The sequence below is a fragment of the Sturnus vulgaris genome, chromosome 3 (genome assembly GCF_052056855.1).
Source record: "Sturnus vulgaris isolate bStuVul1 chromosome 3, bStuVul1.hap1, whole genome shotgun sequence".
Classification (NCBI taxonomy): domain Eukaryota; kingdom Metazoa; phylum Chordata; class Aves; order Passeriformes; family Sturnidae; genus Sturnus; species Sturnus vulgaris.
Genome location: NC_142245.1, coordinates 40,920,745 through 40,931,429, shown reverse-complemented (window position 1 = coordinate 40,931,429; position 10,685 = coordinate 40,920,745). Strand labels below are relative to the sequence as shown.

The following is a 10,685-nucleotide window of genomic DNA, read 5'->3' as shown; positions in this document are numbered from 1 at the left end:
GTGGGGAATTATGTTTTGTCAGAATGGGGATGTGGCTGAATGGCAGGTAATGCCCTGAGAGTGTAGTTATTACAATAGCCTGCATAATTCAGACTGCTGTGCAACTGATCCTTCTGGATTTGGCTAAGAAGTCACTAAACAACACCCAGCTACAACAAGAGGTTCCACATACAATTCAAAGTGTTGAGTATCTCACAAGGTACTACTGTCTTCTGTATGAGGTTATGTCTGTGCTTTTGCATAAGCACTGATTTTACTGTAAGCAATCTGGGACGCTGCAGTAAAAGAATTGGAAATAAGACTATATGGAATAGCAACTCCAGTTTAACTGCTTTTGATGGAACCAGGTTCAAAGGACATACATGGGGTAATGGATCCCAAGATGTAATGGACCCAAGGGGTCATGCTCTGAGAGCAAGAATGTGGAAAATAAAATCAGGTTTCTTGCTGTCCATCTGATCAGATGTGAGTCTGTACTTGTTTAAGCAAATCCTCCAGGAAGTTCAAAGCTGCAGCTCAGCCAGCCTGTGCTTCCAAGGAAGATAAGTTCATGAGAATATTGGGAAAAAGGAAATAGGAATTTGGGTATGGCAATAAATTTGCCAGGTAAGTTTTTGAACATATCTTAATGTTATTTAACACCTAGTATTCAGTGTTGAAACAGATTTTTTTGCAGGGCTATTGAGAGTTTTGCAAAAACCTGAGGATAATTCACATGCAGCTTGCATTTATACTGTGAAATGCATGCTGTGACTCCAGCCATGATCAAGCGATTATTCAGCTTCACCTATTGTAAGCTATTTGTCAGACAGCTAGATGCTGTGATAGTATCTTCAGAAGTACTTTGGACTATTCACCTGAACAAAGTCTTTTTTTTGTTGTATATTTCTTAGGGATGAAGAAAAAGCTAGTATTTTGGTAGTAATAGCAAAAAACTGGAAGCAAGCCTTGTTTTAATCCACAGTGAGGCAGTCATGGTTTACCAAGTGTGTCTTGTTTTAATCCATTTAACATGTATACAGGGACAAAATGGAAATTTTGCAACATATACCACTATTCCAGGGAGAATTGTTTTGAAACTTTTTCACAAGTGTAAGTTACCTCTGTTTAGTAGTATCGAGTATAGGTTTCTGTCCCTTTTATTAGGGAAGTCTGTTGACCACATGTTTTTCCTCTATTAATTGTGAGGAAATATTGATTGTGTACTTTGTTAGTGAATTACTACTTATAGTAGGTTTTCTTTTGATAAAATGGCTGAGTGGGGGCATAAAGAAATGCTTCAGTGAAGTGCTGGGTACTGCAGAGCTCTGCTTGCTGGGGGTGTAGGGCTACAGAATGTGTTGCTTCAAAGTAGGTCTTTGGGGATATGTAAGGGAGAAAGCTCTTGGCACAGTTGCTGAAGAACAGCACAGGGCAAGTTCTTAGGAAAAAGATGTAAGGATCTTTAATGGAGAGACTTAGAGGGGACAGGCACAATGTTTCTGCAGATCAACTTTGATCTTTTAGTAGTGAGTCAATATAAGGATCCTATTTGAATGGAACCATTAATGGGAGAAGCTGCATGTGCATCTCAGAAGAACGGGGAGAGAAGCAATTTTTCTTTCATCTAAAATCTCTGGCTAAGCAATAGCAAGGCATCTTGACTTAGCTACTTGCTGCAGTTTAATTTTGTCAGAAAACAGTCACTTGCTGAAAACTCACAAAGCATCCTGTAGCACTGTGCCTTGTTCACATTAGGCTTTGCCTTTATTTCCTCATGCCAGCACATTTTAAAACTTGCCTGAATTTACTGCTGCAAAGAGACTCTTCTGTTATACAGCCCTGGCTTGAGTGAGAGTGTTTGGGGTGTTGGTATCTGTCTTGCTTCACTCTCAATTGCAGTTTAGAACTGTGGTTGGCCTTTCTCCAGTAATTCAGCTGTCCATATTTTAAGGGTGGACATTTCAATATGTGCAAGCTGGAAATAATTGTTGAAATGTTTTCTTCAGTGAAAAAGAAATGGATGCAGCATAAGGTTATTTGCTTGCAAAAGAATTGCAGCGTCCAAGTGGACAATTTCAAAACTACTAACCTGTACATATTGATATGAATAGTTTAACTTGGTTGAGTATGAGCTATGTCAGATTGTTTCCTTGTATTAAAAATATACATGGCATGAGATGGATATATTTTCATGAGACCATATGTCTGGCTGCTTGCTGCTTCCAAGTTGTAGTCTGTTTATGCTCCAGCACCTCCCTGAGAAGTGTGCAGTTGCCCTCCATGCCCATGTTGTGTTGCCTTCAAATAAGTGTTTCTGGGCAAGCAAAATTTCTCTGGCACCATGCACAATAGGGAGTTGAGGTCTTCCATTGCCAGCTTTTTGGAGGAGAGACCTGTTCCTTCTATTTATATCCAAGGCATCTGTTAACATAAAGTGTCTGCTAAACTACTATGTTTTACAGGAAGACCTGGTAATTCTGATCTAGACCTGGGACCTTAGGATGTTATGCAAACAACATGAGCTGGTCCCTCTATCAAGTGTTTATAATCAAATATTAGAAAGATAGAGCAAGTTAGGAGGCTACCCGCTCTCCAGTGTGATTATTTTATTGCAGGAATGCAAGGAAAAAAGTCCTCAAAACGACATGATTTAACAGTGTTTGGCATAAAGAACCATGCTAAAGAATCTGCATTTCTGGCTATAAAATTAGTTCTGTGATACATGGGTCTTGTGAAACATATCTGTTCTATTAATACCTCATTCTAATAAAGTAGAAAGCACTGAAAACTGTCAGAGGGTCTGATGGGCTGGATAGTTGTCATATGGTTTATTGGTATTTACTCACTTGACTCTGACATAGTATACTGCTAATTGGCAGGCAGGCAAATGAATTGGCAATAATTCTTTCTGCAATGTTCTTGACAGCATGCAAGGGGATAGGAGAGGGAAGGAGAAGCTGTAATAATATCTTGCCTATGGTGAAAATAACAGGACAGAAATCCCAGAAATCAGAGCTGAAAGAATAAAGGAAACTTCAGAGGAGGAAAAGCTGTGTGTGCAGAAAGTTCCATTGCACTGAGAACAGCTTGAGAGAAGGAGTTGGAAACAACCTTCCCCAATCTCCAACGCACTGAGTTTTACAGCATCTTGTGGGGATCTTTCATGGAAAGCATTGAGGAGCCCTCTGCATGAAAAAAATGGCTCCAAGCCTGGAGCTATGACTAGTCCAAGCTAAAAAGAAAATAAAGGTTTGTTTGATTTTTTTGAGTTTTAGCTTGTCCTCAGGGTTGTCACAGACACACGCCTGCTTTGTCCTTTTCTTGCACTTGGATTTAATGTGCAGCATGGAAATTCCTCTAAGCTAACACGGTAGAAGCCAGATGCCTCTTAATTACGCTGTTTTTGGGTTTTGAGGGGCATCCTTCAGTAATCATACTAAAATCAAAGGTGAAATTTGACAGTACTGTGGGAATGCAGCCTTAGACCCAGGATACAAATTGGTACTTAAATTTGAAAACTGAGAACCAGCTGCATTTGGTAGCTGTCTTTGGTAGTTTTGTGTTTCTCAATATCTTATTGAGAATTTGGAGCATGGAGATGCTTAACATGAATGCAGTTGGTGTCCAGTGGGACACTTGCTCACTTCAGTGCTGAAGAGGTTTAATGGAACCCAGCCTTCTTTCCTGGAAAGAAAAGCAAAGAAAAACAAGTTCTGCTGGTGATAGTGACTTCTTTAAGACAGAAAAGAGCATAAAGGAAGACACTAGATACTTCACTGTGGGTAAAGAGATTAAAAGACTCCCAAACAAATCAAAACAAAAAACTAAACAGAGAAACATAAGAAGGTCTTCGGAGGCTTTCCAGAAATCTCAGTCAACAGCACTGGATTCATGTGCTAAAGAAAATATTTTTTAAAGAACAAGAGGGGAAAATGGTGGTTCAAATTGGTCTCCTCAAATAATATTAAACTTCTGGTTCCAGCATTTGAATATGACTGCCAAAACCCTGTAATGTCCGTCCATTATGACGGTTGCCGTTGCTCTTGTTCATTCCTCTTTATCTCAGGGGGAAAAAAAAAAAGTAGCTGTTTTGTTAGTAAAAGTTGATGTACTGTTTGGGGAAGCAGTAAGGAGAGACTGGGTGGAGGGTAGGATGGGGGGTGACTGCTGTATTTACTGCCTCAGACACTACTGCTTGCTTATTTCATGACTAACAGGCTTCCAGAAGGGAAGCAGGGCTTAAGGAAAGAAATAACTTTTCACAGACATAACAGGCCCCAGAAGATTACCCTGAGTTACTTTAAATTTGATTAAACTCATGCCAGGATATTGCTTTCAGATATACTTTTTAGACCTCTTTCCTCTTCAACTGAGTAAGGAATTTGTGTCACAAATTAACATCTTTTTTTTCCCCACTGTTCTCCTTCCTCTCTGGTTAATAAATTGCAGCATGATTTGGAGAACTCATCATGTACAAGAACTACAGAAATAGCCCATATTACAATCTGGTGACTCTTTCATGCAAAACACACAGTTTGTGATATTCTTTCTGCTTTATCTCAGTCACCAGCTGTGTAACCTCTATGAGAGAGACTCTTACTGAATGTAACTCTACAGGTGATGTACTCATTTCCACTGCTCTTATTTCCTGACTTTTCCCACTATGAGCATCACTAAAATAGATATCTGCATAATGTTGGCTTCCATTTAAACTCCCAACAACATAAATGCAAAGGAATCTATTTTATTGCAATCTTCTAGTATCTAATAGGAAAATTATTGTGATATGGAAAGATTTCACCCAATATATCTTCTTTTTGGGTATTTTATTTTCCCAATAGCTCTCCAGAATAACTCGGCAAGAACAGGGTAGGCTGAGTCCAGCTGAGGTTAAAGAGGAGACTTGTGGCAGAGCATAAACTAAGCTCAGGTCTCTCATAACAAGCAAATATATTTCTTTTTCTAGATTTGAAAAAAACAAGTTTCAGGATTGCATCTTATCTTTATTTGGTGCAACCTGGATGTTTTCCATTAAGGAAAAGTATAAGTTGGTGTTAATGTGGAAGGGAGTGTAAGAAAAGGAAGAAACAAAAGCCATTTTTTACAATCTCTGGAAAGATTACAAAAAAGTATTAATGCACTGGGGGGGAAGTACAAAGAAAGCACGCACAGCTGCTATCAAGAAAATTATGCAGGGCTGATCAGATGACAAAAACGTTGGAATATGCTTCAGGGACTATAACAGCATTGCTGAGGGAAATCTGGTAGAAGTTCCATGAGTAAGCTGGAGATTTTGTTGAGAAAAACTGTTCTGCTGCTGCATTTTTAGTTCTAAAATAATGTTCAAGCTCTCCCTACTGCTGGATCCTTACCTAGAGAAGTTCTTACTGGAATTTAGATGAGTTTCTAGCATGAAAGAAAACTGTGAGTAATACTAGTGTTTGCATATTCTGGTGTATAGTTTTGCTACCCATTAATGGACAGAATCTCCAGATCCTGGGAATTTGGGGAATTCACATCCTATCATACTGACATGGAGTCAAGGGCTTTGTCCTTTGCAGAGGAAGGCACTTTTATGCATCCACTGAGCCAAAGGAAGGGCTATGGGAAGTATGGCTTATCTGTGCACTCATGGCTCACACAGCAATGTGAACAGCCCTCCTTAGCTGGAGCTGCAGTTGGCTGTGAGGTGCAGGTCCTGACAGCCCTGCAGCAGCGCCCTGGGAGGGAGGTTGCATGTTTCTCAAGGGATAATGTGTTTTCTGCAGTGTTGTTGTGCATAGAATCCAGTGTCCTTCTAATCCTTACCTCTCCAGTGCTGAGGCCTGTAGGAGGAATAGACAGGGTTTCTTTCATTAGATGCAAGCTTTGATTTGTTGAATTAACTTATCTCAAAGAAAATTCAGAAGTCAGGAGGCAGTGGGAGCCAACTAAAATTCAAAGTATTCCATTTAAACAAAATACAAGCACTTTGTATGTGAAGTTGGTCAAGCAATTCAACAGGTTGCCCAGACAGGCTGTACAGTCTCACCTTTAGGATTATTCAAAACCAGACCTGACCAATCTGCTGTAGCTGATCCTGCTTTGAGGAGGGGGTTTGGACCAGATGATTTCCAGAAGTTACTTTGCAATTCAGCAATTCTGTGTGGTTTTTTTTAGAAAGGTAGGATACAGCAGGAGCACTTAGCATCATAATAATCTATTGAATAACCGCTCCTAGTGATATTTCAATGTATCAGTAAGTGGAAATAAATAGGAATAGCTATTGGCCAGTTTTCAAGTGACTATATGCTGACGTATATGTTAACATATATGGTAACAGAAAGTATCTGTGCCTTAAAGTTTCCCTCTCCAGTGACAGATTCTGACAAGTCAGTTTATAGGAAATTGAGAAGTCCTGTTAATTCAAGATTCTTGGAGTTAGTGTTTTGACATCAAAAGGCTTTCAGTGCTATTTATCCACCTAGATCAAAGACAGCAAAAACTAGACAGTCCACTCATTATCTGCCTTGCTAGAGATGTGTAAACCCAAGGAAGTTCCTGTTTGGTCCAAAAGCTGTGCACATAAACCTGGATGTGCAAATACACACCATGTAGCAAAGTGTGGGGAACTGGGTCCCTTGTGACAACTTGGGGGCCTTAAGGATCCACAGTCTAGGGAATGTTTGTGGCTGAAAACTCCTAAGTTGCCTCCTCTCAATATGCTCAGAGCACACATGAACACAAAACACACTGCTGCCCATGCTATGCTCAAGCAAAGCAGCAGAGAGGGAAGCAATGCTCACCTCTTCCATAGGGATCTGGCAGTCACTTGCAACCCCTCCCTAGGAAGTGATAGTTCTGGTTCAGTTATTTCTGCAGTCTATCTCTTTCCAGCCACATCCCTAATTCACAGACTGGGATATTGTCCAGGCTGGACCTGGACTATGGCCTAGTTTTTCTGTAAGGAAGTGATGAGATCAAATTATGGCCAAGTAAAGGCAGCATAATGAAAGATTGTACAGGCTTTGAGAACACTAGAAAAGTGTTTTAGGTTTTGCCCAGGAAGTCATAGGCTGTGGTTTTGGTGTCTTGAGGCAGAAGAAGTTTCGATAGCAGAGAGAGAAGATCATCTTTCTGTTCCATTCTCTTGTCTGGTGACAAATGCCATATGGCATCGAGCTCTGCAATTTCCACTCATTGTCACAGCAGTCATGGTCATAAGCCATCTTGTTACAGCAGTCACCTGTTTATCACTTTGTTAGAACAAACAGATGTCAGCCTGATGTTTCTGCGGCACACATGGGTGATGAAATAATTAAGGCTGTGTCATAATAGCAATGACCAGCAATCCCATAGCCACGTGAAAGCACAGGGAGGCAGGTCTCACTATACTGAACTAATCTGCTGGCTGGGTTGGCTGTAGTTTTGGTGTGACATGGAATTTCTGCTGTTTTTTTGTGGTTTATCTGTCCAGAGAAATAGCAGTTGCATATTCTTCACACAGATTAACATCAGAGTATTGATTTTGTGCATTAGACAGAGTAAATTGCTCTCAGCCTTCTGTTTGAAAGACACTTAGCTGATGGGTGCCTGATCCAGAACTGAGGTTTCCAGGTAGGGTTGCAATTGGGTCAGTTCTGCTTTTGAGCAGAATACTGGGTAAGGATGGAGAAGGGGGTTAACCCTCACTGCTTTCCCACATTGCAGTGATTAATGATAAATCAGTTAATGACAGTACAAATTATAATCTCCTTAGTGGGTAGTTCTTATGTCTCCTATTAATTGAAAAAACCCGAAACTTAACCAACAGGCTAAGACCTAAGAAATATTCTTGTCTTCTTTTGTAATTTCTGACATTCTTGAAGGAAGAGTGACAATGATGTGTCTATGTATAGCTTAAGGCTTCTCCATTTGCATCCGTAAAAACTGCCTAATTCAAGGTGGTCTGTAGTAGCCCCCCTTGCCGCTTTTCAGGGCTGACTTGTAAGTGCAGAACTGTAGCAGTGTGTGTGTGTGGGTATCAGATCTGGCTGGGATTTCACGAAAGAGAGGGAGAGCAGCTATCTCTTTGAAGGCAAGAAAGTGCCAGCGATTTAAAAGGAGAGCATAACAATAAAAGGAGACACTATCTCCTAGAAGACAGGTTTGGTCTGATACCATTTCATACCAAGCCTGATCTGTGGTTCATTCAATAATATCAGAATAGTCATATGCTTACTTATGTGAGAATGTGAGACTATAACTTTTTTTAAAAATAGCGTGGTTTGGATTTTATTTCCTGCATAATTTTTGTTTTAAACGGTCATTGCTGGGTTACACTGGCTATAGAATTAGGTCAATTGCTTTTTGGTATCCTGGTGGAATTCACTTTTACCATGTGTGTTCAGATGATGACCATGATCTCTGTTACCCATGAGGACTGAATAGCAGAACCACAGAGCCAAATGCATTTATTTTTTTGGAATCTCCAAGTAAGATTTAACAGGCTTGTTTCCTGTGCCATAAGCAAATTTTTAATTCCTGACCTGATATTAAAACAAAATTAGATTTTTTTTTTCCTATTGAGGTTTACAACGCTGAGTTTTGAAAGCTGCAAGAGTGATTTGGATGGGACATGAACTAAATGCTAACTCATGTAAAAACAATCCAGTTAAAAAGCCATTTCAAAACTACTTATTGAGGATTTTTTTTCTCTTATATTTTTTCAGAAGCACATGGATCTGGTGTAAGGCAGTAATTCTTGTGTAGGGGTTCTTAAATTCTAAATGCAACTATTTATTTTCCATTCTAAATGGACATCACTGTCTGTGTAATACTAATTCAGAAGAGAAAACAGTCAGATTTCATAGAATCATAGAATGATTTGGGCTGGAAGGGACCTTAAAGATCATTCATTCCAACCCTCCTTCATAGGCAGGGACATTTTCACTAGACCAGGCTACACTCAAAGCCTTTCTGATGTGGCTGTGAACACTTAGAGAGATGGAGCATCCACAGCTTCTCTGGGCAGCATGGTCCAGTGTCTCATCCTCATTAGGAAGAATTTCTTCCTTGTATCTAATCTCTGTCCTCTCTCAATTTGAAGCTGTTCTCCCTTATCCTGTCACCACATGCCCTTGTGACTTCTCCTCCAGCTTTTCTGTAGAACAGTTTTAGGTACTGGGAGACTGCTGTAAGGTTCTGTGAGGCAGATGCATTGAAAATGTAATACAGAATGAAAACTAAGCTGGAATTGTAACACAGCAGAGCAGACCCTGCTCTCTTCTGAATGTCCTTAATGTAAAATACTGCAGAGAACTTGGAAGTTTCAAATTCACCTAAAGACAGAGAAGCTAAAATGAGACTACCATGTTTTATGTAAGCACTGCATGTGCAATTTTTTTCACGGACTCTTAAAATGTTTTGTTAAATAAATGGTATATCAGTGTATATCTATGAAACACAAAAGAAAATGAAAAATTTCTGAGGGCTGTTTTACACTCAGTGGCAAGTTTAGAGCTGGACACAAGACATGGGTAGAAAAATTCTGCTAGTCTTTTATTTAACACTATTTCTAGCGCTGTTGACGAGGGTACTTCATAAAAATGAGTGAGATCAACTTTTACTAAGATGGAAGCTGGGCATAGAAGTTACATGAACATCATGTGCCAACACTGATGGATCAAGGAGTGGAACTTGCATCACAATTTATGGACCAAAGCTGGGCAGTTTGGCAGTTACAACTCCGAGTCTTTTTGTAATTTGAGGTGTCTGGAAGCTAAATTGTTGTAACAGATGTTGTAACTTTGTTTTCTTGCCTATGTGATAAAGCTGATAATGAACTATAAAGGCTTTGTATCCAGTCATTCCTAATAAGGATAATGCAAAAAAAAAAAAGTCTATTGAAGATAAGCAAATGCTCATTTGCTTAGGATATCTGGAACCATTTACATATTTTTGTTACGACAGAGGGAATTTTTTATGCTGTAGAGGACTGGGTCTATCAGAATTAGCTGTGAAGTCACACTAAATGTGATGGATAGCTTTTATTGTCTCAAAAAAAAGTGATAATTCAGGGAAAGACTGAATTTTCAATTTTAATTTTGGGATTTTGTTTTTCTTCAGGAATATTTTTAATGCAAAGACATCAGGAAAAATAATGAAAATAACTAAAAATTATGTACTCATCTTCAAATTAATTTCTTTAAATTTCTCTTTAGCAATAAATCACAGACCCACTTCTTTCCCGTCTATCTCTAACTTAGAGACCTGAATCATGAATTTATCAAAAAAGCAAAGGGCCCCCATAATGAATGTTGTGACACTTACACCCTCTGGTGAATCAAAGCCAGACTTCTCATAGCTCCAGCTGTGCTGAAGGTCTGGAAAATATTTTTCTTTGGCATCTAGCACCCCTGGAGCCCCTTGCAGTAGAACTGCTCCAATTAATGTCCATCCTGGTGGATTTTGGACTGTTCCCATCTGAAGTAGGGCAAAATGGGGGACATAGTTTTTGTCTTTTGGAGAAGATTGTTCTGATTCATAAAAATATCACCCCCTCCACCTGCAACAGGCTCATTTCAGGAAGAAATGCAACATGTCTGGCTGACTTACCCTGAGTAATCTTGCTGGGCTTGCAGCATTACTTGGAGAGCTGAGCTCTGTAGTCTGTTAAATGGAATAGTGCCCAGCGTGGCTAGTAAAAGTGAACACTGTTAAAGTCATTACCAGAGAAAAAACAC

The 10,685-nt window shown here is 39.6% G+C and overlaps 1 long non-coding RNA gene across 1 annotated transcript in view; it reads right to left on the bottom strand.

Annotated features, from left to right (window-relative positions):
• Window positions 1-2,573: 2,573 nt before the first annotated feature.
• Window positions 2,574-10,685, bottom strand: part of LOC148224300 (uncharacterized) — a 32,766-nt gene continuing 24,654 nt past the window's right edge. The window contains exon 3 of the long non-coding RNA XR_015802308.1: window positions 2,574-3,666. This is a non-coding gene — a long non-coding RNA (uncharacterized LOC148224300). The remainder of the gene's footprint in view (window positions 3,667-10,685) is intronic.